Here is a 22,601-nt window from a genome sequence, read left to right on the forward strand (position 1 = left end):
TTGTGTATATTCCCCAAGATTTTTGAATTTTTAACATTTCTGTGTTTTGTGTACAGGTCTTGGTGGTTGTTGTTGTTGTTGTTCTTTCATTCTTTGTATTGTGTCTTCTTATACAATATCTGTAGACATGTTTTCACAGACACTTCATGTTAGTATTCCAGTGCTTCTTGTCTATTGTTGCTGAGTATTGCAAGATCATCTGCAAACGTCAGGCATTGTATGATCGTCTTGTTTGCACACATTCTTCCTAACTGAACTTCTTTCACTTTTTCTTCCCATTGTTTGATAATTTTGTCCAAGACAGTGTTGAATAAAAGTGGTGAGAGACCATCTCCTTGTCTGACCCATGTATGTGTCTCAAATGGGTCTAAGATTTCTCCCATAAATTTTATTTTGGATATGGTGTTCACAAGTGTATGTTATGCAAGTGTCCCAGTTTTCATGTCTATTCCATATTCTTCTAATGTGCCAAAGAGAATATGCCTATCTATGGAGTCGTAGGCCTTCTTAAAGTCCACGAATATGACTACAGTCTTGTTCATCTGCCTGATCTTCAGGCGCATTCAGATTCCAAATTTGTTTGATACAGTATCTTCTTTACCTGAAGCCTGCTTGGTATTCACCTATCTTTGTATTAACTTGTGGTTCTAGTCTATTGAGTAATGCCTTGAAGAGAATTTTGTAGGTGACTGATCAGACACATCTGTAGTTATTAGGGTCTGTCTTGCGACCATTTTTGTGGAGTGGCGAATCAACACACATTCCTGTGGAATTTTCTCTGTATTCCATATATTTTCTTCGTGATGGGTTGGTCTCAGAGTTTCCAGAACTCAGAAATAGTACTGTCTTCTCCTGGGGCTCTGTTTATATAATCTCTTCTACCTCTATTATTGAATGTGACCTTGAATTTGGGTTTGGTACTGTTTTCGTGAAGAGTAATTTTTCTTTAGGCTTCTCGCAATTGAGGAATTTATCAAAATAATTTTTAAGACTGTTGCAGTATTCTTTAGTATTTGTTTCCAGAGATTCATCTGTTCTTTTGAAGCAAATATTTGGAGGCTGATAATCCTTTATATTTTCCCTGAAAATTCTGTAGAAATTTCTTGGGTTGTTCCACTTGAATTCTTCCTCAATTTCATTTAGTCTCTTTTTGTCGTATGTCCTTTTCCCTCTTCTAATACCTTTCACGGATTGTTTCTGGACTTCGTGGGAATCTTGCCATATCTCTTTTTCTCTGTTTCTGCTAAACTTCTTCCAGGCCTCGATTCTATGTTCAGTGGCCTGATCACAAATTGTGTTTCACCATCTGTGTTTTTGTTTCCTAGGAGGTGGACTTCATGAGGTCTGTTCAATTTTCTGTTTAACTTTAATTAATTTCTTCAATAATTTTGTCTTTATCTTCAAGTATTCTCAGTTCAGCCTTATAATTTTTTCCTGTGTTTTTCTCGGGGTTGGTCTAGTTTTCACTTGTAACAAGTGATGGTCAGACTTGGAAGTATCCTTTGCATGGTCTCATATTCAGAATTTGCCTTTTATTTTTGCTTGTGGTGGCTATGTGATCTGTTCGAAATTCTCCCCATACGTTTTTGGGCATTTTGGTTTTTGAAATAATGTTTATGTAATTTTTAAGCTAAAATTTTGACAGTAATGTATGAGATGTTCCCCACTCTTGTTGGTGCATTTGTGTGCTGTGTATGGCCCTTGCCTAGTTGTGCATTGGAGTCTGGTAATACAATTTTAACATGTCTTTCTGGTATTTTGTTATTTCTTCCATGTCTTTCCAAAAGTCAGACTTCTTGTGGTTTCTTTCTGTTGTGATCATTTATTGGTGCATGTGTGTTGGTGATCGCATATCTTTTGTTTCCTGATTTGAAGGTTACTGTAGAGATTCTTTCTGACACTGAATTGAAATCTAGGATGTTGTCTATGATTGATTTGTGAACTGCAAATCCTGTGCCAAAAATTGCCAGTGTTCCTCATCTGACAGCAGGTTTTTGTATATATATCCTGTAGTTTTCTGTATTGAATTGGTTTTCATCTGTGAAACGCATCTCTTGTATTTGCGAGGATTTTGGTGTGAAAATTTTTCAGAACATCCATAAGCTGTTGGAATTTGATTGTATTGTTGTTCGTATTGAGCATGCCTATATAGCATTTGTGAAGAGGTTTTGAGAAGCTCCAATTCTTCTCCTTCTCATTATGTTCCTGGTCCCCCAGAATCCAGTGACCAGGAAAGTTTAGTGTATTTACTGGGACCTGGGATAGTGGATATTTTTCTTGTTGTTTCATAGTCGTCGTCGTCATCATCATCATCATCATCATCATCATCATCATCATAAAGTCAGGTTTATTTCCAGTACAATGCCAACTGATAAGAAATGCACTATTACAGCTAACACAATACTACTTCCCATCGCCATATCAGTTTCTACTTTTTTTTTTTTTTTTTTTTTTTTGTTTAGTCGAGACAGAAACAAATACATTAAAATGTATTTAAAAGCAAATTAAATAATTGTCAAGCTACAGTACTGTTGACCAGAATCTTGCAACTTCAGTTGTGCTTGGAGTTGCAAACAGATCACCTTGTTTTGTGCAAGATGCAGGGCACAGTTGACACTCCAGTATTTGCTTGCTTCTACTCTGAATGAAATGACAGAGACTACCATACATGAGTACACCTGTCATTACTGTTGGCCTACAACCTGTTTATCTTCAATCTGTCACTGGTAACAACTGTAACTAATTTAAATAGATTATAAACAGTAATAACACCAGTTCTTGTCTGCCACATTTCACAAGACATACCATAAACTGCCCCCTCTCCCACCCCCCACCTACCTTGTCATGTGAGCACACCCTGCTGGTTCCTTGGTCCCAGCAGAGGGTGTGGAAGCTGCCTCTTCCATTGTCTGCTGGGTCCCTGATTGCAGGGGATGATTCCCCTGCTTAGAGGGATCATCTTTGTTATTGGTGAGGAGTGCAGCCATATGCTGGTGCATGTCATCGCGATTTAGAATTTCATGGGTGGTGAGGTACTGGCCCCCAGTTCCTCTTCCACTGTGGTAGTGCAGTTACATATACTCATGGTGGGTTGTTTGCTATTTGCCTGTTTCAGATGTTGACGTCAACTGTCTTTATTGCATTACTTGTTGACCTTTCGTCACTTACCACCTGTAGTTAAGTGGATGGGGCAGGGGAATAACATAAGTTCTTCAGTGCTAATTCAGCTGCTGCCAATCTATATCAACAGTTTTGGCACACAACAGAGAGTATGTTTTGGTGTGCCTTCCTCGCCACAGGCACATTTGGAGGTTTGTCTATGCCCAGTTCTGTGCCAGTAGGTGTTGTAAGGCCCATGACCTGTCAAGAACTGTGTCAGGTCTCTTGTGGGATCCAGGTGTCTCATACCCATTCTCTTTTATGTGGAGTCTAGGTATCATCCCATAATGTCTGGTTCTGATTCAGAATTTGCTCATTGCTTGTGGCTCCTGTTTCTATTAAATTCCATATTTCATGATTATTTTTCTTTCTTCAGCCAATACATTACAGCTTTTTTTTTCTTATGTGGAGACTGAGAGGAAATATCACAGGTATGACCTGGAACACCTCAACTGACACAATATCAATAGCTCCTAATAACCGAAGGAGTATTACACATTGTGCTGGCCGTGTTGAATACAGTGCTAGTGTTGTGAGCAGAAGTCCGTGCACTCAAGCATTCGGAGTAGAGATAGTTATGATCCATGATCAGTTATTAATGTTTGCATCGGTAGTTTAAATATAATCACTAGCTGGGCCACTAATTCTGTTTTTATGTACTTGCACCTCCTGTTTATTTCTTCAGTATGGACTTTTTTATGGACCTGTTGCTTCATTTCATGATCATGTCCTTGATCTTTACAGGTACAATATACAATTTAACTCCTTGGCACAACTGATGTAATTCTTGAAGGGCTGTTCCACATCTTTATTCCAGTTTACTTGTGGAACTCCCCTTCACAACACTCAGCAAATCATCTGCCTATGCCACACTCCTGTGAGCATGTCATTATTCTGCAGCTTCCCTAGTACCATTTATGGATCCCTGTGACCAGCTTTAAAAATTTTTTGTAAGCATCTCTCCTGGTCACAACAGAGTTCCCTCTGTTTTGATAATATGGGGTGATTCGATGGTGGTGGTGGTGGTGGTGGTGGTGGTGGTGGTGGTGGTGGTGGTGGTGGTGAACACTTTCAGGACTGGTGGAGAAAGGTCAGTGAATCAATTTAAGGTAACAGACCCTGGTCCAGAAGTGACAATAAAAAATTATAAGCAGAAATCATGCTGGTATCTCTGACTGTGGAATACATGTATGGGTACTGTTGTTGTTAAGAGTGGTGGGTAGGAAACTTTCAGAGGTGGTAGTACAGAGTGGTAATATGGATCAAAACAAGAAAAAAAGTCTTCGTAAATATGAGCTCTAAAATACATACCTTAAGAGCTGCAAGCACTTGTTCATCTTCACTGCTGTAAAACACATCTCATCTACTGAACAAGTGCCCATAGCTCCTAAGGTATGCAGTTTAGAGTACCTATTTACTGGCATTTTTTCCTTGTTTTGGTCCATACTACCTCCAGAAATGTGGTAACCAAAGAGCTTGCAGGAAAAGAGAATAACTCTGTAGTCCACGAAACAGTTGTATAATGCTCATTTCCAAAGTTCCTTGAGTACCGTAAGTGACTAAATGCACTGTAAACATCTACCATCATGACAACAGCATTTTTTGGAAGCTTTTTCATCTCATTTGTAATGTCTTTTGTTGACTTCCTACTTCTGAACTCATTGTTGGGAGTTCATTCCATGAAGACTTTTCTCCTGTAGTCTACCAAATAGCAGCTTCTCTCCAGCATCCCCTTGCTGGTCTGGGGTTTGGAATAGGCCTGAGGTATTCCTGCCTGTTGTAAGAGGCGACTAAAAGGAGTCTCACACATTTCGGTCATTATGTGATGGTCCCCTGTAGGGTTTGACCTCCATTTTTCAAAATTTTCCCGAAGAGCGAGCCAATTGGTGAAGAGTGCCTTACATAGTGTGTTGTGCCCATTGTGCATTGACATCTTTAGCCCACTTTCTCCTTGTTGCACTGCAGTCAATCTCATTCTCCATCTCTTGGGCGAGGACGCCTTCCTGGGTGCGTTTTTCACCATGCACTATGCAGTGTCGCTTTTTGCGCCGATGATAACCATGGACTTCTTTGCACTAATATCCAGCACGGTAGCCAGTTCGTTGCAGTGGGGCTGCCATGTACCTTGTTGGTTGTAGCCCCCTGACAACACGGGGATCAGCTCTGCTGTTGCCTGCACCGTTAACTCCCCACATATGCCTAGGAGTAGATGCCCATCATCCTGGGGCATCAGGACTCCCAGAAATGGCCATCCTGCCAGGTGGCCGTTGCTGCAGCTGGGTGGCACCCATGGGGAGGGCCCCTGGTTGGTGTGGGTGGCATCAGGGCGGATGATGCGTGATGAAGTGTAACCCATCATCATTTACTGGTTATCAAATACCAGCAGTCTCTAAGCCTTCAAAGTCTCAGTACAATGCAAGAAAGTATGACCTTAAATCGTTCCCTTCCCTGGCCACACCATGGGAGGAACACCAGGCTAAGGATGGCAGCGAACTTTATTCACCCCAGGACCTCGTATGGACGAGAATTGATGGGGACTCCTTTGTTTTGATGAAGCCAAAGTTTTTTGTAGAGCATTTAGAGGACAAGTTTGGGGAGGTGGAGGGCTTGTCCAAAATGCGATCTGAGTCAGTCTTGATAAAAGCAGCATCCTCTGCCCAATCACAGACTTTACTCGTTTGTTTAGTTTAGTTGTGTCATGTTCCACAGATAATTTTTATGATTATTTTATTGGTATGATGTAGAACAAGTCAGATTACAAGATATTTATACACACATGAGTAGTGCTAATATTAATATTACTGAAATTTTTAGTTCTACACATGCAACTACATTTAGAGGTACAATTTTTTTACCAGTTTTGAAACAGAAACTCGTCCATGGGATAGGACGAGTTGCCAAAAAGAAATGATTTTAAGCTAGATTTAAAACTTGATCTGCTACCTGCCAGACACTTTATGTTGTTGTTCAAATGATCAAAGATTTTTGTTGCTGAATAATGTACTCCTTTTTGAGCAACTGACAGCTTCAGTAACAGGAAAGGTCATTTTTTCCTCTAGTGTTGTATGTATGAACATCGCTGTTCTTCGCGAATTGAGATGGATTATTTATAACGAATTTCATTAGCGGATATATGTACTCTGATGGTGCAGTTAAAATTCCTAACTCCTTGAATAGGTGCTTACATGACGTCCTTGGGTGAACACCACTAATTATTCTCACTGCTCTCTTTTGTGCAATCAATACTTTGTCTACATGGTGAGTTACCCCAGAAAACTTTTCCATTAGACATTATTGAGTGGAAATATGCAAAGTATGTTAGGAGGCTGATCTGTTTGTTACCAAGACTAGCGATTATATGAAGAGTGAAAGAAGCTCAACTTAATTGTTTGAGAAACTCAGTAATATGCTATTTCCAGTTCAAGTTGTCATAAATGTGAACACCCAAGAAATTGGAGAAATCTACCCTGTTAACTGAGGCCTGTCCATATGCTACATCAGTTGTCGGTATGACTCTATTCGGTGTACAGAACTGGATATAGTGAGTTTTTTTCAAAATTAAGGGAGAGTCCATTTTCTGAGAACCACTTAATAATTCTTTGAAAGACATCCTTAACAATATCTTCAGCTGCTTTTTCTGGAATGGGATTTATTATAACACTCATGTCATCTGCAAAAAGTACTAGTTCTGCTTGCTGAACATTAAGTGAGAGGTCATTCACATGAATAAGGAACAGAAGAGGACCCAAAACTGAACCCCGTGGGACTCCCTTTGTGATAACTCCCCATTCACTAGAATTTAACACCCTCCCAACATTGTGTTATTCAGCACAACTTTTTGCTTTCTGTTCGTTAAGTATGATTCAAACCAGCTGTGTGTATAGCCTTCAATTCCATAAAACCTGAGTTTTCCTAAGAGTTTGACATGATCCACACAGTCAAATGCCTTGGAAAGATCACAAAAAATACCAACTGGTGATAATTTGTTAGTTAGGGCTTGTGCTATTTGACGGGTAAATGTGTAGATAGCAGTCTCAGTCCAGTGACCCTTCTGGAATCCGAACTGTGACTTGTTGAGTAAATTATTTTCACTTAAATGTGAGACTACTCTTGAATACATAGATTTTTCGAATATTTTAGAAAATGAAGTCAGCAATGAGATTGGTCAGTAATTACTTAAGTCACTGTTGTCCCCTTTCTTGTGAAGAAGTTTGACAATTGCGTATTTCAATCTGTCTGGAAAAATTCCTTGTGCCAGCGAAGCATTACATATATTGCTAAGGACCCCACTTATTAAGTTAGAACAACACTTCAAAATTCTGTGAGAGACTCCATCAACACCACATGAGCTCTTGTTTTTCAGTATATTTAGAATGCCCTTAATTTCAGTGGAGGATGTTGGTGCTATTTCTAAAGGCCCAAAGTCCTGGAGAATGACATTTTTAACATACTTTTTTTGCTTCTTCATCTGAACCCTTTAACCTAATTTTTGCTGCTACATTCAAAAAGTGAGTATTAAAAATACTTGCAACTTGTGAATTATCCCCTCATTTTGTCATTTAGCTTTATTGCTATGGTATGCTGTGCACTGTCAGGCTGCCCCATCTCCTGTTTGACAATATTCCATATAGTTTTAATCTTATTATCTGCATTATTTATTTCTGTCAGAACACATAAGCTTCTCGACTTCTTAATCACTTTCCTTAAAATATTTCAGTATCTTTTGTAGTAAAGCAAGTAACGTCGAATCCTGACTTATTCTGGCCTGTCTATATATTTCCCTCTTCCTCTTTCACGATATCTTAATTCCCTTGGTAATACATGGCTTACTTGACTCTGTAATGGCTTTTTTGGATAACGTTTCAGGAAAGCAACTCTCAAATATTGAGACAAATTTACGGTGGAATAAAATGAATTTGGCATCAGCATCATTTTCTGTGTATACTTAAGTCCATTCTACCTCTTCTAGGCTACTCTTAAAACTCTGTACCCTGTTTGCATCAATAAGCCTCTCTGCCTTGTATGAACCTGCCTGAAGCCTGTAAGTTGCTATGTGTTATTTCCATTAAATGTGCATCATGATCAGATAGCCCATTAACAACTGGGTACACATTAATTGCTTCTGCCTGAGCACTGTCTATGAAAATGGTATTGATAAGTGACCTCCTATCCTGCTACACACGAGTTGGAAAATTTACAGCAGATAGTAGATTGAAACAACCAAACAGAGATTCTAGCTCATTTTTCCTATCTGTACCTTTTAAGAAATCTATATTAAAATCACCACTAACTGATTCTTTTTGTTTGACAGGTAGCTCAATAATGCCTCTAGATTTTTCATGAATAGCTGAAAGTTATCTTGAGGGGATTTGTAGATTGTTAAAATTACTGTAGAAGTATATTGCAGTAGCAACTCACAAGCACTTGCTTCAAGGATCTGATATACAAAAAAAAACTATTTGTTTCAATATTTTTGACTTTATGTTCAGTTTTCATGTAAGTAGCAACTCCTCCTTTTCCCATGTTGACTCTACATGAATAAGATGCTAATCTGTAATCCCTTAAATTTAACTTCTCCATCCCTGCGGTTACACGGTGTTCAGAGAGACACAAAACATCTATACCTTCAGATTTTACCCCATTTTCTAGACATACAAGAAGCTCGTCTATCTTATTTTTCAATCCTCTAATGTTCTGATGAAATACACAAATTTTATTTCTTCAGATACTGCTGCAAACATTATGACAGTGTTCTGTTTTAATCTCTTTCAATACTCTATCTGTGACCTGACTCTAAACTAAAAAAAATGTGTCCCTCTGACTCCAGTAATCACAGGTATTTTGTCTTGTGTGCATGTGGCCCCACTTACATTTTCTGCAAGATGATCAACTAATCTATCCTTCCCCCTCCTATCCAGGTGCAGGCCATGACTAGTGCCCCCCTGCCGGTCCGGGGGTTAGAATAGGCCCGCGGTATTCCTGCCTGTCGTAAGAGGTAAATAAAAGGAGTCTTACATTTTGGCCTTTATGTGATGGTCCCCTGTAGAGTTTGACCTCCATACTTCCAAATTTTTCTGAAGAATGAGCCAATTGGGGAAGAGCACCTTACATGGTGCACCGTGTCTGTCGTGCATTGAGATCTTTAGCCTGCTTTCTCATCGTCGCACTGCAGTCCCGCTCACTCTCCATCTCTTGGGCGAGGATACATTTCTGGGTGCAGTTTCCACCATCCACTATGCTGTGTCGCTTTCTGTGCCGACAATGACCATGGACTTCTTTGCACCTGATATCTAGCATAGTAGCCAGTCCGTTGTGGTGGGGGCTGCCATGTACCCTGTTGGTTGTAGCCCCCTGACAACACAGGGATCGCTCTGCTGATGCATCCAAAATGCGCTCTGGGTCCGTTTTGATAAAAACGGCACCCTCTGCCCAGTCAGGGACATTACTCGCTTGTGACAAGTTGGGGGATGTTCCAGTTACCATCACATCCCCTAAGAGTTTAAATATGGTCCAGTGTATTATTTTCCATAGGGACCTTCTTTTTCAGTCTGATGACGAGCTTCGTGCCAATTTACAGTGGCGAGGTGTTCATTTTGTCCGGCGCATTCATCGGGGTCCGAGGGATAATCGGGTTGCCACCGGTGCCTTCATCTTGGCCTTCGAGGGCGATACATTGCCTGAGAAGGCCAAGGTGATGGTCTACCATTGTGACGTCAAGCTCTATATCCCTCCCCCGATGCAGTGCTTTAAGTGCTGGAAGTTTGGCCATATGTCTTCCCGCTGTGCTTCCAGCCTAACATGTTGAGACTGCGGACGCCCATCACATCCCAATACTCCATGTGCCCCGCCTCCCATCTGTATCAACTGCGGAAAACATCATTCACCTTGCTCACCAGACTACAGGATTTTGCCGACAAAGCGGAAAATCATGGAATATAATATTCTGGACCGACTGATCTACACTGAGGCTAAGAGGAAATATGAACGATTCCATCCTGTGCGAATGGCTTCCTCTTACACCGCCGACGCGACAACAGTGATAGCCCCATCAGTTCAGCGAATTCCATTCGGCGCCCCGAGCCATAAGACTACACCTGCTCCCTTGACCGTGGGGGGTACTGCCCTCCCGCCCATCAGGGACGTCCGTCCCCACTTTTAAGCTGGAGAAGTGTCCAACTTCTTCGGCTTCTCTCACTCAGAAGGGGTCCCTTGGGTTCCTCCCTTCCCAGTTTTCTACCACTGGGAAGGATGAAGCCCGCCAGTGGCATAAGTGCCCACAAGCAGCTGGTCGTAGGGCTTCACGATCCTCCTCAGTCCCAGAGACTGAATCAGCAAAGCCCTCCCAACCAATGAAACCCAAGGAGCAGCGAGAAAAGTCCAAGAAGAAGACCTGTAAGACCAAGGAACTTGCAGTGGCGCCCACCCCACCGCAACCTACAAGTTCTGCATCTGAGGATGGGGTGGAGATTCTAGTGTCCGCTGAGGGCCTAGATCTTGCCAGATCCTCACACACCATGGAAGTCGATCGCACAGGTACTCAATCGGTGACAGCATGTGATCCTGCAGTGTAATATGCCTCCTCGGTCCCTTCACACCTTTTTTGGCCGTTGACAGTGTCATCCTCCAGTGGAATTGCAGCAGTTTTTTCCATGACCTTGCTGAGCTCTGACAACTTCTCAGCCTTCACCCTGTCTTCTGCATTGCTCTCAAGGAAACTTGGTTCCCGACGATGTGAACCCATGCCCTCTGTTGCTATTGGAGTTGTTATAAGAATCGGGCAGCTTATGAGAGGGTATCTGGTGGAGTCTGTCTCTACGTCCTTAACTCTCTTTACAGGGAGTGTGTCCCTCTTCAAACACCTTTAGAGGCTGTCACTGTTTGGGTGTGGATGCCTCAGGCTGTTACTGTCTGAAGTCTCTATCTTCCACCGTATGGTGATGTCCCACAACATGTAGTGGCTGCGCTGATGGTCCAGCTGTCGCCACCTTTTCCATTATTGGGGGACTTCGTTGCCCATAACCCTTTGTGGGGTGGATTGGTGGCAACAGGCCGAGGCACTGTCATTGAGCAAGTGGTGGCACAGCTCAGCCTTTCTCTTTCAAATAATAGTACCTCCATACATTTAAGTGTGGTGTATGGCACGTGCTCAGCCATCGACCTTTCGGTCTGCAGCTCTGGCCATGTCCAATGGAGTGTGCATGACGACTTGGGCGGTAGTGACCACTTTCCAATCTTTCTGTCACTGCCCCAGCATCACTCACCTGGCCCCCTCCCCAAATGGGCTTTGAATAAGGCTGACTGGGACTTGTTCGCCTCCATTGCCACTCTTGAGCCTCTTTCTCATGGTGCCATCGATGTGGTAGTTCACACGATCACCACGGGCATCATTTCTGCCGCGGAATCTGCAATTCCCTGTTCTTCCGGGTCCCCTTGTCAGAGAACTGTGCCTTGGTGGTCACTGGAGATTGCTGAGGTAGACTCTCCAGCATCATAAGCGGCACCCATCATTGGAACACCTCATTACCTTTAAACGGCTCTGTGCCCGAGCCCAACGCCTTATTTGCCAACATAAGCAGGAGTGCTGGGAACGGTATGTCTTCACCATTGGCACCCGTACCTCTCCCTTGCAGGTATGGTGCAAGATTAGGCGACTCCATGGGTATCAGATGCCTGTCAGCATACTGGGCTTTCCCTGAATGGAGCATTCTGTACTGAATCAGACACGATTGCAGAACCTTAGCAGAGCATTACGCTCAGAGTTCCGCTTCTACGAATTTCCCACAGGCCTTCTGCTCCCTGAAGGAGCAGTTGGAAATTTGGAGCCTTTCTTTCCATACGCACCACCCCGAATTGTACAATGCTCCATTCAGTGAGTGGGAATTCCACAATGCCCTAGCCGCTTGCCCTGATATGGCACCTGGGCTGGATCGGATTCACTATCAGATGGTCAAACACCTCTCGGTGGACTGCCAACGAGACCTCCTCGACCTTTTCAACCACATCTGGGTTGAGGGTGAGTACCCTTCTCAATGGTGGGAAAGCATTATCATCCCAGTGTTGAAGCCTGTCAAAAACCCCCTGGAGGTGACAGCTACTGCCGCATTAGCCTCACCAATGTTATGTGCAAGTTGCTCGAATGCATGGTGAGCTGGAGGTTGAGTTGGCTACTTGAGTCTCTGGGCCTTCTGGCTCCGTCCCAGTGTGGGTTCCATAAGGCCCACTCTGCCATTGATAATCTGGTCTGCCATCCGCATGGCATTTGCCCGCTGTCAGCATCTGATTGCCATCTTTTTTGACATGCGGAAGGCGAACCATATGACGTGGTGACATCACATCCTCACCACACTTCATGGGTGGGCTCTTAGAGGCCCGCTCCCGCTTTTTATTCAAAATGTTCTGTCTCTTCATTCCTTCTGCATGAAAGTTGGTTCCTCCCATAGTTTCTCCCGAGTCCAGGAGAATGGGGTCCCACAAGGCTCTGTCTTGAGTGTCTGCCTCATTTTAGTTGCTATCAATGGGCTAGCTGCAGCCTTGGGAACATCTGTATTGGCTTCTTTGTATGCTGATGACTTTTGCTTGTACTATAGCTCCACTGGCATTGCGGTTGCTGAACGGCAGCTACAGGGTACTATCTGCAGGGTGCAGTCTTGGGCCATCACGCACGGCTTCCATTTCTTGGCTGCCAAGACCTGCTTTATCTTGATGGTGAACCTGTTGCCACGGTGGAGATGCATCGATTTTTGGGCTTGGTTTTTGATGCCCGGTTAACTTCGCTCCCTCATATTCGGCAGCTTAAACAAACCATCTTAATGCTCTTCGTTACTTGAGTCACACCAGCTGGAGTGCCGATTGGTCTACCCTTCTACGACTGTATCAGGCATTGATTCAGTCCCGTCTCGATTATGGGAGCCTGGCTTAAAAGTTCGGCATCACCTTCAGCTTTGCGGTTGCTTGACCCCATACTTCATTGTGGGATCCGACTCGCAACTGGAGCTTTCTGCACAAGCCCTGTAAACAGCCTACTTGGGGAGGCTGGTGTTCCTCCATTGCAGATCCGGCACCAATGACAAATGGCCGCTTATGCTGCACATGTTTGTAGCTTGCCTGGGAATCCAAATTACTGTCTCCTGTTCCCCAACTCAGTTGTCCATCCTCCAGAATGGCAGCCCCAGTCAGGGTGTATGATCGCGGTCCACGTCCAGGCTCTTCTCTCTGGGCTTGAGTTTTTCTGTCTCCCACCTCTTTTCCGGGCCCATATACATATACACCCATGATGTGCGCCCCACCCGTGCCTTCAGCTGGATTTGGCACAGGGTCCGAAGGACTCAGTCCCTCCTGAGGTCCTTCACCGCTGCTTTCTTTCCATCCTTGCCGCGTTTCATGGCTCTGGCGTGGTCTTTATCGACAGTTCGATGGTTGCTGGTAGAGTTGGTTATGTTCTTACTCTTGGGATCATTTGGAACAATGCTCATTGCCAGCTGGCTGCAGTGTTTTCACTGCCGAACTGGTCGCCATCTCTCGCGCCCTAGAGTATATCCACTCCTGCTCAGGTGATTCCTTCGTTATCTGTAGTGACTCCCTGAGCGGTTTACGAGCTATTGACCAGTGTTTTCCTTGCTCTCGTCTGGTGATGGCTACCCAGGAGTCAATCCATACTCTTGCCCGTTGTGGCTGCTCCATCGTTTTTATGTGGACCCTGGGTCATCTCGGCATCCTGGGTAATGAACGTGTTGACATGCTGGCCAAACAGACTGTCAGTGCACCGGCTTTGGAGATTGGCCTTGTGGAGTGTGATCTCCGTTCAGTTTTGCAGCAGAAGGTCCTTGGTACCTGGTGTGATGAATGACGCACCCTGCCTTCACCCAACAAACTTCAGATTGTCAAGGAAACTACCAGTGTGTGTTGCTCCTCCTTTCGGGCCTCTTTCAAGGACTCTGTTGTACTCTGACGGCTGCACATTGGGCACACCTGGATGACGCACAGTTATTTATTGCGCCGCGAGGAGCCACCCATCTGTCGCTGTGGTTTAGCATTGACAGTGGTCCTCATTTTGTTGGACTGTCCCCTTCTAACTGCACTCAGGCAGACGTTTTCGCTCAGGCAGACGTTTTCGCTGCCTGATACGCTTCCTGCACTTTTAACAGATGACGCTGCCATTAACAGATGACACTGCCATGGCAGGCTTTGTTTTGAGCTTTATTTGTGCAGGGGGCTTTTATTGCTCGATCTGAGGGTTTTATCTTTCTTTCGTGTTGAGTCTGGCCTTTGGACTACGGCTTTAGATTGGGCTTTTTAGTGTGTCTCTTGGTGATTGCCTTTTCGTTTTTTCCCCATGATCAGCTAACCACTGTAACACTGTGTGTACTTTTAATTCCTCTCTTCTGGTCTTTGTCTGTCTTTCTTGTTCTGTGTCATCCCATGTCATCTCCATTGCCCCCCATGCGGGTTCGGGGGTAAGAATAGGCCCGCGGTATTCCTGCCTGTCGTAAGAGGCAACTAAAAGGAGTCTCAAATGTTTCGGCCTTATATGATGGTCCCCTCTCGGGTTTGACCTCCATCTTTCTAAATTATTCCGAAGAGTGAGCCAATTGGGGAAGGGCGCCTTACATGGTGCACTGTATCCGCTGTGCATTGAGACCTTTAGCCGGCTTTTTCGTCGTTGCAATGGTGTCCCACTCGTCTTCCATCTCTTGGGCGAGGATACGTCCCTGGGTGCGATTACCACGCTGCACTCTGCAGTGTTGCTTTTAACTGCGACGACGACCTTGGACATTTTTGCACCTAAGATCCAGCACGGTAGCTAGTCCATTGTGGTGGGGCCGCCATGTACCCTGTTGGTTGTAGCCCCCTGACAACACAGGGATCGCTCTACTGATGCCTGCGCCGTTAACTCCCCACGTATGCCAAGGAGTAGATGCCCATCTCCCTGGGGCATCGGGACTCCCGGCAATGGCCGTCCTGCCAGGTGGCTATTGCTGCGGCTGGGTTGGCGCCCATGGGGAGGGCCCTTGGTCGGAGTAGGTGGCATCAGGGTGGATGACACGCAATGAAGCGTGGCACATCTTCTCTTGCTGGTGGCCAGCCACCAGCAGTCTCTAAGCGTTCGAGGGCCCATTTTAAAGGTAACGTTTATGACCCCAAATCGTTCCCCTCCCTCGCCACACCATGGGAGGAACGAAAGGCATTGAATGAAAGTGAGACGTATTCGCCCAGATATCTTGTCTGTACCAGAGCTGATGGGGAATCTTTTATATCTGTGAAGCCTCAGTTCTTTGTAGAGCATTTAGAGGACAAGTTTGGGGAGGTGGAGGGCTTGTCCAAGATGCGGTCCGGATCGGTGTTGATAAAAACGGCATCCTCCGCCCAGTCGCGGGCCTTGCTCGCTTGTACTAAGCTGGGGGATGTCTCCGTCACTATCGCGCCCCATAAAAGTCTGAATATGGTCCAGGGCATTATCTTCCACAGGGATCTCCTTTTACAGTCCGATGACGAGGTGCGCGCCAACTTGGAGCGACGAGGTGTCCATTTCGTTCGGCGCGTCCACCGGGGTCCGAGGAATCGTCAAGTTGACACCGGTGCCTTCATCTTGGCCTTAGAGGGAGACACGTTACCTGAGAAGGTCAAGGTGATGGTGTACCTTTGTGATGTCAAGCCATATATCCCTCCCCCGATGCGGTGCTTCAAGTGTTGGAAGTTCGGCCATATGTCTTCACGCTGTGCTTCCGACCTCGTCTGTCGCGATTGCGGTCGACCATCCCATCCTGATCATCCCTGTGCCCCGCCTCCAATCTGTGTGAACTGTGGTGCGCACCATCCGCCTTGCTCGCCAGACTGTCCGATTCTGCAGAAGGAGTGGAAGATCATGGAAATCAAGACTCTCGACCGCCTGACGTCCACTGAGGTGAAGCGGAAATATGATCGGCTTCATCCAGTGCGCGTGACATCTTCTTATGCCGCAACTGTCACTCCTGCTACAGTTCCATACGCTCCAGTCAGCTCTGTGTCGAAATCCCACACCTGCCCCCTTGATGGTGGGGGGCACTAAACACACTGTTGCTCCTGCTCCATCTACTTCAGGAGCAACACCCCCCCAACCATCGGGGACATCAGTTCCCCCTTCCCAGACGGATAAGCGTAAGACTTCTTCGGCTACTCTCGCAAGGAAGGGGTCCCTTTGGGACTTCCATTCACAAGTTCCGACCAGCGGCACAGCAGACACCCGCAAGTATCTGAAACAACCACCGGTCGCTGGTCGTAGGGCGTCGCGGTCGTTTTCAGTCCCTGAGACTGACCCGGTGCGGCCCTCCCAGCCAGAACCACCTAAGGCACAGCGCGCAAAGCAGACCAAGAAAAAGGCTCCCAAGCATACTGACATTGCGGTGGCACCTGTCCCACCGCAACCTTCTCACTCTGCGTCCGAAGATGAGGTGGAGATTCTGGCGTCCGCAGAGGACCTGGATCTCGCCAGTCCCTCGGACGCAATGGATGGCTGTTGTACAGGTGGTGACTCAGTAGCAGCAGGGGCCCCGGAGGGGTAATCTGCCTCCCCAGTCCCTTCACGCCTTTCCCATCCATGGCCAATACCATCCTCCAGTGGAACTGCAGCGGTTTCTTCCACCATCTAGCTGAGCTTCGCCAGCCTTCATCCTTTCCTCTGCATTGCTCTGCAGGAAACTTGGTTTCCAGCAATGCGAACCCCGCCCTCCGTGGCTATCGGGGTTATTATAGGAACTGAGCCGCTTATGAAAGGGTGTCTGGTGGCGTCTGCATCTATGTTCTTAACTCTCTCCACAGCGAGTCTGTCCCTCTACAAACAGCTTTAGAGGCTGTCGCTGTTAGGGTGTGGACGCCGCGGGCTATTACCGTCTGCAGTCTTTACCTTCCACCGGATGGTGATGTCGCGCTGCCTGTCCTGGCTGCACTGATAACCCAATTGCCGCCACCTTTCTTGTTGCTGGGCGATTTCAATGCCCACAACCCTCTATGGGGTGGGACTGTCTCTGATGACCGCGGTCGTACCGTGGAGCATTTGTTGGCTCAGCTCGACCTTAGCCTCTTGAACACTGGTGCTCCCACGCATTTCAATGTGGCCCACGGCTCGTTCTCGGCCATCAATCTCTCTCTTTGCAGCCCCGGACTTGTCCCATCCCTCCACTGGAGAGTGCATCCTGACCTGTGTGGTAGTGACCATTTTCCCATCTATTTGTCACTGCCCCAGTGTCATTCTTCTGGGCGCCTGTCCCGCTGGGCTCTCCACAGGGCTGACTGGCCGGCTTTTACTTCCGCAGCAACCATTGAGTCTCCCCCACAGGGTGACATTGACGAGGTGGTCCGTGTCTTAACCACGTCAATCATTTCGGCGGCCGGGGCTGCCACCCTCCACTCTTCTGGACTCCCTCGGAGGAAGGCTGTCCCCTGGTGGTCGCCGGAGATTGCTGAGGCTATTCGCGACCGTCGGTGGGCTCTCCAGCGTCATAGGCGGCACCCGTCTCTCGAGACCCTCATCGCCTTTAAGAGGCTCTGTGCCTTGGCCCGTCACCTTATCGCATGGCGTAAGCAGGAGTGCTGGGAGAGGTATGTCTCCTCCTTGGGCTCCCGTGTCTCCCCCTCGCTCGTGTGGTCCCGGATCCGGCGGATTTATGGATACCAGACCCCTATGGGTGTCCCTGGGATCTCCTTGGATGGCGCTGTCTGCACGGACGCTGCCACCATTGCTGAACACCTTGCTGCGCACTTTGCTCAGAGCTCTGCGACTGCTACTTATCCCCCCGCCTTTCGCTCTCTAAAGGAGCGAGCCGAGCAGACGCCGTTATCATTCCACACGCGTCGTTCTAAAACATACAATGCTCCTTTCAGCGAGAGGGAATTCCTCGCTGCCCTCGCCGACTGCCCTGATACGGCACCAGGACCAGACTGCATCCACGCACAGATGCTGAAGCATCTCTCCAGGGACTGCCAGAGACACATCCACACCATCTTTAACCGCATTTGGAGCGAGGGCATGTTCCCGTCGCAATGGCAAGAGGGTCTTATTGTCCCCATCTTGATGCCCGGTGCGGACCCACTGGCGGTGGACAGCTATCGTCCCATTACCCTCACCAACGTTTTGTGCAAATTGCTCGAATGTATGGTGGGGCGGCGTTTGTGTTGGGTCCTTGAGTCACGCGGTCTTCTCGCTCCATCCCAGGGTGGCTTCCGTCGGGGCCGGTCTGCTGCGGACAATTTGGTGCGGCTGGAATGTGCTATCCGTACGGCCTTTGCCCGACGTCAGCATCTCGTTGCTGTCTTTTTTGATCTGCGGAAGGTGTATGACACCACATGGAGGCATCACATCCTTGCTACGTTGCATGAGTGGGGTCTTCGTGGTCAGCTCCCTGCTTTTCTTCAAACCTTTTTATTGCGCCGCTCTTTCCGGGTGCAAGTGGGTGCCGCCTCTAGTTCATCTTATATACAGGAAAATGGGGTCCCGCAGGGCTCGGTGTTGAGCGGCTCCTTATTTCTAGTGGCCATTAATGGTCTGGCTGCAGCCGTGGGGTCGTCGGTGTCTCCTTCTTTGTATGCCGACGACTTCTGCGTCTCATTTAGCTCCATGACTACGGGAGTCGCCGAACGCAGGCTGCAAGTAGCCGTTCACAAGGCAGCATCATGGGCTCTGACTCATGGTTTTCAGTTCTCTGCAGCCAAGACTCGAGTTATGCACTTCTGCAGGTGTCGGACGGTCCACCCTCATCCTGAACTTTACCTCGACGGCCACCTGCTTGGCGTGGTGGACACTTGCCGCTTCTTAGGACTCGTCTTTGATGCCCGGCTCACATGGGTTCCTCATATTACTCAGCTGAATCAAAAGTGCTGGCGGCACCTCAACGCACTCCGCTGCCTGAGCCACACCTCTTCCGGTGCGGATCGCTGCACGCTGTTGTGATTATACAGAGCCTTTGTGCAGTCAAGGCTTGACTATGGGAGCCTGGCCTATGGGTCTGCATCACCCTCAGTGTTGAAGTTGTTAGACCCCATACACCACTGGGGGTTTCGGCTTGCAACTGGCGCTTTTCGTATGAGCCCCATTCGGGAGGACGATGGTTCAATCCTGTCTCCGGCCATCCTGATTTAGGTTTTCCGTGATTTCCCTAAATCGCTTCAGGCAAATGCCGGGATGGTTCCTTTGAAAGGGCACGGCCGATTTCCTTCCCCATCCTACCCTAACCCGAGCTTGCGCTCCGTCTCTAATGACCTCGTTGTCGACGGGACGTTAAAACACTAATCTCCTCCTCCGTACGAGCCCCGTGGATAGTCTACTGGTGGAGGCCGGGGTTCCCCCGCTGCGGATTCGTCGCCATCGACTGCTTGCCGACTATGCTGTCCACGTGCATTGCTCGCCGGGCCATCCCAATCGTCGCCTGCTTTTCCCTGCCATGGTCCTCCATCTCCCCGAACGGCGACCTAGGTCTGGGCTTTCCATAGCTGTCCGCGTCCAGTCCCTGCTGTCGGAACTGGGGTCATTCCCTCTTCTGCCTCCCTTCTGGGTCCGTGCACCTACGCCTCCCTGGTGTTTGCCCCGTCCGTCCGTCCGTCTGGACTTGGCACAGGGACCCAAGGACTCGGTTCCGCCTGTGGCCCTCAGTCGCCGTTTTCTTGCTCTCCTCGCCTCCTTTTCGGGCTGTGAGACTGTCTACACCGATGGTTCCCTGGTTGATGGTCGCACTGCCTACGCTTTTGCTCACACTGCCCATGTTGAACAGCGCTCCTTGCCGGCTGGCTGCAGTATTTTTACTGCAGAGCTGGTGGCCATATTGCGCACTCTTGAGAATATGCGTTCCTGCTCAGGTACGTCCATCATCATCTGCAGTGACTCCCTGAGCAGCCTCCAGGCCATCGACCGCTGCTATACCTCTTCTCCTCTGGTGTCCTCTATTCAGGAGTCTGTTTTCGCCATTACCCGCTCTGGTTGTTCGGTGGTCTTTATTTGGACGCCAGGTCACGTTGGCATCCCGGGGAACGAACATGTCGACAGGCTGGCCACAGGGGCGATCGACGGCCCAGCTTTGGAAATTGGCCTCACGGCTCGCGATCAGCAGCTGGTGTTGTGCCGTAAGGTGCTTGGGATGTGGACTGCTGAGTGGCGTGGCATGACATCCCCGAATAAACTGCGGGCTGTCAAGGAGACGACTGATGTGTGGCGCTCCTCCCTGCGGGCTTCTCGCAGGGACTCTGTCATCCTGTGTTGGCTGCGCATAGGCCATACCTACATGACGCACGGTCATCTTTTGCGTCAGTAGGATCCCCCCCCGTGTCGGTGTGGGTTCCGGCTGACGGTTGCCCACATTTTGCTGGAGTGTCCCTGACTGCGCACCCTCCGGCAGTCTTTTAATCTCCCGGGCACTTTGCCTTTGGTTTTATGTGACGATGCCTCCATGGCTGACAATGTTTTAAATTTTATCCGTGGCAGTCCTTTTTATGGTTCCATTTAGGGTGGTCCTGCACCTTTCCCTTTCTGTGTCTTTTGTCCTCACGTCTCTCAATGTTTGTTGCTGTTTTGGTGTGTCGTCGGATGGTTGACTCTTTCCCTTTTTTTTTTGTTCTTGTGGTTAGTCAACCAGTCTCCGGCCATCTTATTTTCTTCTGTTCCTTTCTGTCTGGTGTTCCTCTGTACTCTTCTTGTCTGTAGTGTTTGTTGCTGCATTTGTGTTCTTTTAGCGCCTGGGGGGCATCTCCTCCCCCCTTTGGTTTTTTACCTGCTTCGCCGATTTTCGGCTCGCCTGTTTTTGGAATGGGGAACTGATGACCTTTGCTGTTTAGTCCCCCTTAAACATCCCAACAACCACCACCATCTTCGTTGCTTGTGTTTGTTTCTTGTGGGTGTTTCATGATCGAGGAAAAAGGGACTGATGGCCTTTGTAGTCTGGTCCCTTCAAGCTCCGCATACCAACCAACCGACCATGACTAGTGTAACGCCACTTCCCAATTGCATCAACAGGCACAGCACAGATATGAGATTTAGATTCTGCCAACAGTACCCCCCCCCCCCCCCCCCCCCCACACACACACCCTCCCCTTTCACTCTCTGTTAACACGGTTGAGCCGTATTAACCCAGGGCTGGTCATGGTGCTGCAAAACATCCTCAAACCCCACAAGAGTGTGAGCTGTTGCCACTCTTATTACATCTAGGTTACACCTAATACTATAGTCCGAATTGCTAGCCAGGCTGTTTTTTGCTCCTCCTACTATAAGAACATGGTCCTCACTATCAAAATCTTTGCACAAGACCCCTAGGTTTTCTGTATCCTGGCTAAGCTCAGCACTAGGTTTCACAATGCTTTTGACCTGTTACTCGACTCCTAGCCTATCCGGTTGCAACTGGCCTACACCTCTCCCATGACTGCTACCTAACAGCAGGACTGTTTCCTTTCTGTTTGACATTACTCCCGACCTAGCATTACAATTGTTACAAGTCCGCTGCACCCTACTTTGCTCGAAAACTGTTTGAGGCTCTTTTACTTCAGGTAACAAATCAAACTGGTTGCTCACTGGAATGGGAAAAGTGATTTCTGGGGTTTTCTCTTTCTGACTATGACTTATCTGTTCCCAGTTCCCATTCTCTCTTTCACCCTTCAACCCAACTAATTTGAAGTACACCATTTCTAGTTCAGCCTGAAGGGTACAAATCTTTTTTCCCTGTTCCACGATTTTCTTGTCGTGGCTACTTAATCTACAACTCCATTGGCAAGTCTCATCTGGAAATATAACAGCTTCCCTGCTACAATCACCCCAGTGAAACACCAACCCACAATCCTGACATTTCACTCCCGTGGTCACTAATCTACGACAACATCCACATTTGTCACACGACGGCAGATTAAACAATACTAATTACACTACAAACAAAAAACACAAATACAAACAATACAAATTACACTGCAAACAATTCTACTACACCAATTAATAATTCGTAGAAAGTAACTTAGCTTCCAGTGAGATGAGTAGAGAACATCTGGATGTCAGGCGAATGTAGTCAGCGCGAAGTTAATTGCTGGCGTAGGTTATAGTGGCAGAAATCACGAAACTTGTAAGAAACTGAAGAGGCTCGATATTTTCTACCGACAAATTTGAACAGGTGTTATCACTGAATTATGTGTAAATACTTGAATGGAAACAGAAACACCACGTAATGACTTTACTATACAATATGGAAAATTAACTGTATGGAAGTATAAAAACACAGAAAACACGAACTGAATGCAAAATATACATGCACGATACTCTTGTCATTTAAGCTACACACACACACACACACACACACACACACACACACACACACACACACACACACACACACTACCCGGAAATTATTGAATAATCACATAACTTACTGCGGTTGATAACGGAAACAAACCCATACCAACGGCTTGCACTTTAGAACAGTTATCTTTTCATGAAAACTAAG

At 47.1% G+C, this 22,601-nt stretch overlaps 1 protein-coding gene across 1 annotated transcript in view; it reads left to right on the top strand.

Annotated features, from left to right (window-relative positions):
* The window catches only part of LOC124555224, a 173,253-nt gene that overhangs the window by 50,210 nt on the left and 100,442 nt on the right, over positions 1-22,601 (top strand). The window lies entirely within an intron of this gene.

The sequence above is a fragment of the Schistocerca americana genome, chromosome X (genome assembly GCF_021461395.2).
Source record: "Schistocerca americana isolate TAMUIC-IGC-003095 chromosome X, iqSchAmer2.1, whole genome shotgun sequence".
NCBI classification, from domain to species: Eukaryota; Metazoa; Arthropoda; class Insecta; order Orthoptera; family Acrididae; genus Schistocerca; species Schistocerca americana.